Genomic DNA, 8,359 nt, shown 5'->3' on the forward strand with positions numbered 1-8,359 from the left:
ATTATTATTATCTACTGATGATAGTCATACGTGAATGAGCTCAGCTCCTGTTCTCCTCCATGTGTAAAGTGAGAAACACAGCTGATGCTCCAGAAGGAAGTAACCCCAAACAGGCCTGGCCCTAACCAATCTGGCGCCCTAGGCAAGATTTTAGGTGGCGCCCCCCCACATCGGCAGTGAAGTGTATATACTCACAAGAAACCGAATAGCTTTGTCTTTGACCTTTTTTTTTACTTAAAGAAAGCAAATTAACATATTATATGAGAATGTTATGTTATGATTATCTTTAACCGAATCACAGCAGTGCTCAAATTAAAAAACAGCATTCCCTCTCATGTGATATTGCTTAATTAACATTAATGATGTGCACTTTAACAACTAGGCTTACAACTATACCTAATATATAAAGGGGTGGAAAAGTGACTATTACCTGCAGGGAAACATTAGCTAACCAGAAGGCAATAACAATGTAAACATAAAACACCTGCTTAAAAGATCTAATACAAATGTCCCTGAGGAATGTTAGGTGGGAGTACTGTAATTACCTAACGTTACATTATTATTTTCCATAACAATTTAGCCCCCTTCACAATATTAACCCGACGTTAAAACAGAACTAGCTATTTATTGAGTAGCAATTGCCGAATCATGTAACATTAGCTTAATGCTAAAAAGCCAGGTTACTATCACATTTTGTAACAGACAAATAATTTCATGTAGGCTAACGTTACCTACCTGCTACCTCTGTCTTTTTCTCGTTTCGCCTCCTCTTCTTTTCTATTTTTTCTTCCCTGGGCACCTGACAGTTTTGGCCGTTTTGACATCTTGTGTTGATTTTTTGATGTGGTGACGTCCAAAAAGAGTCATGATACGGGAAGGGAGGGGGGGGCGTAATGTAGTAACAAATAATATTTCTATTAAATAGGCTTTACTTTGCATTTTAATTAACGTGGGATTATTTTTTGTGTTTCGAAATAATAGTACCAACTTTTTTTTTCTCCAACATTTGTGGCACTGGCGTGGCGCCCCCTGATGGATGGCGCCCTTAGCATTTGCCTATACGGCCTATGCCACGGGCCTGCCCTGACCCCAATTTGATTGATTGATTGAGACTTTTATTAGTAGGTTGCACAGTGAAGTACATATCCCGTACAATTGACCACTAAATGGTAACACCCGAATAAGTTTTTCAACTTGTCTAAGTCGGGGTCCACTTAAATTGATCCATGATACAGATATATACTATCATATATACTATCATCATAATACAGTCATCACACAAGATAATCACATTGAATTATTTACATTATTTACAATCAGGGGGGGGGGGTAGAATATGGACAGCAAGTAGTGGACATAGAGAGAGAGAGAGACATCAGAAGGCATAAGAAAAAGTATCTGCATTTGATTGTTTATATTTGATTATTAGCAATTGATTATTAGCAATCCGAAGATAGCAAATGGTAAAAAAAAGAGTGCACATTTAACTTTATAAATAACCAGGACCTTCATTATGCATTTCAGGCTAACTAGCTAACTAAGTAGCAGCATTGTTTTAAAGCGGGAATGTAACTTTTGCCTGCAAAACAACAAATGTATGACGTGCACAGAGGTTGTATAATGTGCTAGACAGGTTTTTATTTGTCAAACACAGACTTGGTGTAAAGTGGAGCTAATACATTTTACTACAAGCAGTGATGAATACTTACTTTCTTGAAAAAGTTTCTTATGTCCATTTTGTATCCGTTCACGTTCTTGTTCTGCAGCGCTGTGTGCTTCAAAGCCTGCAGGACCGCAAGCAAGGTCGCAGAGAAAATGTGGACTGGATTTTGAGTGGTGTGGGCATTTTCTATATGAACAAGTGGAATGGATTGGATACTGACGCACTAAAGGGGCTCTCTACCTTACGTTATGAAGTGAGGGGAAACTGAGTGAATAATGACAGGTTATATGATTATTTATTTAAAACTCATATTTGGGCCACTTTATAATGAATATGTCGGCATGTATTTGTAAAAAAATAAAATTAAAAATAATTAAATAAAATATAACACCAAATTATTTAGGGGGGTTTACGAATATTTTAGGGGGTTAGAACCCCCCTAAAATAGGCCTAACAACGCCAATGATTATGTTTATTTTGATATACTATACGTACAATGGCATGTACATTATCTTTAAAACCACCCTGCATGTACACAGAGCCCTGGGAACTTTATGTATGTTTTTTTTCAGTGTTTAAAGCACGCATGCACGCCTCTTCTACTGAAACCCAACGCTCATAGAATGACAACATGTTTAGCAACACGATGATGCCATGTTCAGCATTAAATTATTGATTGATTGATTGAAACTTGTATTAGTAGATTGTACAGTACAGTACATATTCCGTACAATTGACCACAAAATGGTAACCCCCGAATACATTTTTCAACTTGTTTAAGTCGGAGTCCACGTAAATCAATTCATGGTACAAATATATACTGTATTTTTCGGAGTATAAGTCGCACCGAAGTATAAGTCGCACCTGCCGAAAATGTATAATAAAGAAGGAAAAAAACATATATAAGTCGCACTGGAGTCTAAGTCGCATTTTTGGGGGAAATTTATTTGATAAAACCCAACACCAAGAATAGAAATTTGAAAGGCAATTTAAAATAAATAAAGAATAGTGAACAACAGGCTGAATAAGTGTACGTTATATGACGCATAAATAACCAACTGAGAACGTGCCTGGTATGTTAACGTAACATATAAGAGTCATTCAAATAACTATAACATATAGAACATGCTATACGTTTACAAAACAATCTGCTGCTCCTAATCGCTAAATCCGATGAAATCTTATACGTCTAGTCTCTTACGTGAATGAGCTAAATAAAATTATTTTATATTTTACGGTAATGTGTTAATAATTTCACACATAAGTCGCTCCTGAGTATAAGTCGCACCCTCGGCCAAACTATGAAAAAAAACTGAGACTTATAGTTCGAAAAATACGGTACTATCAGCATAATACAGTCATCACACAAGTTAATCATCAGAGTATATATATGGAATTATTTACATTATTTACAATCCGGGGGGATGGGATGTGGAGGGGGAGGGGGGTTCTTTAGGTTTGGTTGTTATCAGCACTTAAGTCATCAACAATTGCATCATCTGAGAAATGGACATTGAAACAGTGTAGGTCTGACTTCGTAAGATATGTAAATAAATAAATGGGTTATACTTGTATAGCGCTTTTCTACCTTCAAGGTACTCAAAGCGCTTTGACAGTATTTCCACATTTACCCATTCACACACACATTCACACACTGATGGCGGGAGCTGCCATGCAAGGCGCTAACCAGCAGCCATCAGAGGCAAAGGGTGAAGTGTCTTGCCCAAGGACACAACGGACGGGACTAGGAAGGTAGAAGGTGGGAATGTACAGCGAGCAGTAAACATAGTGAGTTCAGAAAGCATAAGAAAAAGTATATACATTGTGATGTATTACATGTGCAGTGAAGTGTACATTATTTCTAAAATCATCCACACTAAAGAGCCAAGGAAACCCTTCTGCATGTTTAAGTGCCTATACAAACCACACTGATGTGCGTGTCACTGCACAACTCTCGTGGAATTATAAAGATTTTAATCATCGATATAGTGATATAGTACATGTGCAATGAACTGTATATTGCCTTTAACATCAGTACACACTACAAGGAAGAGGCTACATCATGTTTTTTTGAGTTGCTTGGTCTCTTTTTACACGTGTAAACTGTCGCTCCATCTACAAAAACGTAAGCAAAACACGTAAGTTAAAGGCCTACTGAAATGAATTTTTTTTATTTAAACGGGGATAGCAGATCCCTTCTATGTGTCATACTTGATCATTTCGCGATATTGCCATATTTTTGCTGAAAGGATTTAGTAGAGAACAACGACGATAAAGATCGCAACTTTTGGTAGCTGATAAAAAAAAAGCCTTGCCCCTACCGGAAGTAGCGTGACGTAGTCAGTTGACACGCTCCTCACATTTTCCTATTGTTTTCAATGCAGCTAGAGCGATTCGGACCGAGAAAGCGACGATTACCCCATTAATTTGAGCGAGGATGAAAGATTTCTGGATGAGGAACGTTAGAGTGAAGGACTAGAATGCAGTGCAAGACATATCTTTTTTCGCTCTGACCGTAACTTAGGTACAAGCTGGCTCATTGGATTCCACACTCTCTCCTTTTTCTATTGTGGATCACGGATTTGTATTTTAAACCACCTCGGATACTATATCCTCTTGAAAATGAGAGTCGAGAACGCGAAATGGACATTCACAGTGACTTTTATCTCCACGACAATACATCGAAGAAACACTTTAGCTACGGAGCTAACGTGATAGCATAGTGCTTAACTGCATATAGAAACAAAATAAATAAATCCCTGACTGGAAGGATAGACAGAAGATCAACAATACTATTAAACCATGGACATGTAAATACACGGTTAATGCTTTCCAGCCTGGCGAAGGTTAACAATGCTGTTGCTAACGACGCCATTGAAGCTAACTTAGCAACCGGACCTCACAGAGCTATGCTAAAAACATTAGCTATCCACCTACGCCAGCCAGCCCTCATCTGCTCACCCTCACACCCGTGCTCACCTGCGTTCCAGCGATCGACGGTGCGACGAAAGACTTCACCCGATCACAGATGCGGTCGGCGAGACGGAGGAAGTTAAAGTGAGTTCGCCGGCTAGCGCGTCTGCTATCCATCTCTGTCCTCCTGGCTGTGTTGCTGTAGTCCGCCGCTAATACACCGATCCCACCTACAACTTTCTTCTTTGCAGTCTCCATTGTTCATTAAACAAATTGCAAAAGATTCACCAACACAGATGTCAAGAATACTGTGGAATTTTGAAATGAAAACAGAGCTTTTTTGTATTGTATTCAATGGGGTACCAATACATCCGTATCAACCGTTTACGTCACGCGCATAAGTCATCATATCTAAACGTTTTCAACCGGAAGTGTGGCGGGAAATTTAAAATTGCACTTTATAAGTTAACCCGGCCGTATTGGCATGTGTTGCAATGTTAAGATTTCATCATTGATATATGAACTATCAGACTGCGTGGTCGGTAGTAGTGGGTTTCAGTAGGCCTTTAACTTCATGATGTGTCGTTAAATAAGGACTAAAAACATAAGATAATGTTGCACCTTTCTTATGACACAGAGCAAAAAGTCTTGCTTGTCAAAGTTGTCCCATCAGGTGGAGGTTCAACAGCAATCGTATCCAAAACAGCTGACTGTCATTAGCGCTGGCGGGACTGTCGCAAAGCCCATTTTAATGTCTTTCTTATTAATATTGAGTGAGAATAGCAGTATGTTTACATTCAAACATACAGCAACACTGTAAAAACTGTTGCCTAGATCTAACTCAATAAAAATAAGGCAACATTTTCCAAGCAATTTTTGTTAGTTTAGTCAACTAATTGGTATTTTGAGTAAGTAGAACTTAATAATATGCATTTCGATTTATGCAAAAAGATTAAGTTGCGTTTACAGAAAAAGCCAACAAATTGAGTAAAATCAATGTAAAAAACATCAGCATATTAAACACACAAGACTTAATTAAAATAAGTAACATTTAAATGAAAAATTAATTTGTGTACTCAATTTTATTAATTTTGACCAACTTACCCTTTCTTTGTTTTGGAAATGGAAACTGCTTAAAATAATTACTTAGAATAATAATAAAAAAATCAAGACATATAAAATTCCAACCCTTATTAAATCATTATCATATAAAAACAATGGCAATGAGCTGGACAGCATGAACAGTCAACATCCATATTTAGTGCATAGAATGCATGACCTCAACTTTTTAAAGTGCTGTATAGAACACCTTCACAGTAGTTTTCTTTTTTTAACCGTATACATATTATTAAAACATTTTCACAAGCCATATCCAAACCGTGTCAATAAGCTGGAGAGTATTAACAGTCAAGAACATCAGTATACGGTATAACTCGGTTGGTAGAGCGGCCGTGTTAGCAACTTGAGGGTTGCAGGTTCGATCCCCGCTTCCGCCATCCTAGTCACTGCCGTTGTGTCCTTGGGCAAGACACATTACCCACCTGCTCCCAGTGCCACCCACACTGGTTTAAAATGTAACTTAGATATTGGGTTTCACAACGTAAAGCGCTTTGAGTCACTTGAGAAAAAGCGCTATATAAATGTAATTCACTTCACTTATTTAGTGCATAAAAGAATGCATGACCTCAGCATCTCAAGTTTTACTTAGAACCTTCACAGTACAGTTTCTTGCTAAAACAATTTAACATTAAGATTATCTGTACTTCTGTAACAATTCACAAGCAGAACACCTTCACCATAGTGTCTTTCAGTGTGTATATTTTGAAACATTTGAACTTAAACAACTCACAGATCCCTCCTTCTGACCAGCTGGAGCTTCACAGTGGGGCCATTTAGTGTGTATAAAACATTTAAAAAAACGTAATTTACACACCAGAAACGATGACCTGGAGCTTTGTATAAAACCTGAACAGGACAAACCGTTACAACATTCTGAAGAATTCCACTCAATGAACAATGTATAATGATTTTGAACAGACACAAGAAAATAGCTGTTCAAAAGTGCAAGCTGACAGTCATGGCTCACTGCCTAAGCTAGAAGCTTGTTTTTGAGAGTCATGAATTTGGGGGTTGGTTTTGGGCGCAGTGTATCGTGTCCCACAAAAAGTCTTTGAAACACCTCAAATGTTTTGGAAAGTTTGGATGGATACTCAAGATTAAGTGCATACGTCAACCCCAGAAGTAGGCAGCATGCTTTGGCTAGGTTTCCAAGATGAGTAAGGACTGGTACTCCCTCAATGATGATTCCTACTGCATTTGGCTCACGACAGATGTAGATGCTCATATTCTTCATTTCTAGGTCCTCATGAACAGTGGTCTCTGCAGTTCCCTTTGAGATACAAAAACAGTAATTTAAAAAAACAAACATCTAATTTTATGAGACACTTGTGATTTAGGGCTACATAAATAAACATTGATTGATTATATTTAATATAAATTGTGTGATTTAATCCAGATAATGATTACTTTTGTGAAGACCATTTTGAAAACATTTGAATTCTAATTTGAGATCTTGTACATTAAACTTGGTACAATAGATGCATTTCCAGCCACATGCTTTTTATTGGCATTTTTAATTTGCATATAAAAAACCTGAATAGAAAAACCAGAAATTAAAACAAACAAACAGTAATATGTTATATATATATATAGAGTAAATGTTTTAATGCTTGTTTAAGGGGAGTATTTTTTGTTTGCATTGTTTTTTTTAGGGCAAACAGAAACACAAGACAGAAAGGCATCACTCTGTGGTGCTATGCTAATTGGCTATCCTGGGGCTCCTGCCAACTAGCTGCATGCTCGACCTCCACCTGACAACTGCTGGTTCAGTCAGTTCACATAAGTAAACCAAATTTAAGCTTGTACATCAGACTGATCCAAACCTGCTTTTAAACAATACTTACACAGTAGTCAGAGATTAGCTCCTGTCCACTCTCTCCCATGTACTCTATGAGGCATCTCAAAGTCACATCTCTCTTTATCACTGCAGAGGCACTTGGGTCCTAGAGTTAATAGAAGAATAATAAATAAATGAATTTTGTTGGCAATTTTACTCCAAATCTGTGATATCATTATTAGAGCATGATTACAGATTCAGTTGTAAACTTTTAAACCACTTTTAACCCACCTGTATCAGTTCCATCAACAAGTTCTTGATGCGCTGACCAGTCACTCCACCTTTTGCACTGAAGAGCTCCAGGAGTTTTGGAGTCTACCTGTCCAGCTGGGACATAAATGTTGATTCCAGTGGAACAGCAGTGCACCTTCGGAACTCTTCATTAATCTGTAAGACAGCAAATGTTGACCGTTACTGATATTAAGGGTTTTAGTTAAGGCTGAAACGACGCGTCGACATAGTCGACGTCATCGGTTACGTAAATACGTCAACGCCGTTTTTGTGCGTCGACGCGTCGCATATTTACGTCATACTACCGTCATGGCGGAGCGCAAAGCAGACTGTGCGAGCGAGGGGAAAAACGCACGCAAAAAAGTCGTCAAAAGTGTGGGAGTATTTCAATACACAGCCTAATAATGTTGTTGTATGCACACCGTGTCGAGCGGAAATGGCCTATCATAGCAGCACAACGGCTATGAACGAACATTTGAAAAGAAAACCATCAACCATCAACTAGTCAATCGTCCGCGTTAGCATACGTTGTCATCATTACACAAAAACATGAATGTGTCATTTGTATCTGCTAGGGGTGTAACGGTATGTGTTTT

This window comes from Entelurus aequoreus, linkage group LG02 (assembly GCF_033978785.1).
Source record: "Entelurus aequoreus isolate RoL-2023_Sb linkage group LG02, RoL_Eaeq_v1.1, whole genome shotgun sequence".
NCBI classification, from domain to species: domain Eukaryota; kingdom Metazoa; phylum Chordata; class Actinopteri; order Syngnathiformes; family Syngnathidae; genus Entelurus; species Entelurus aequoreus.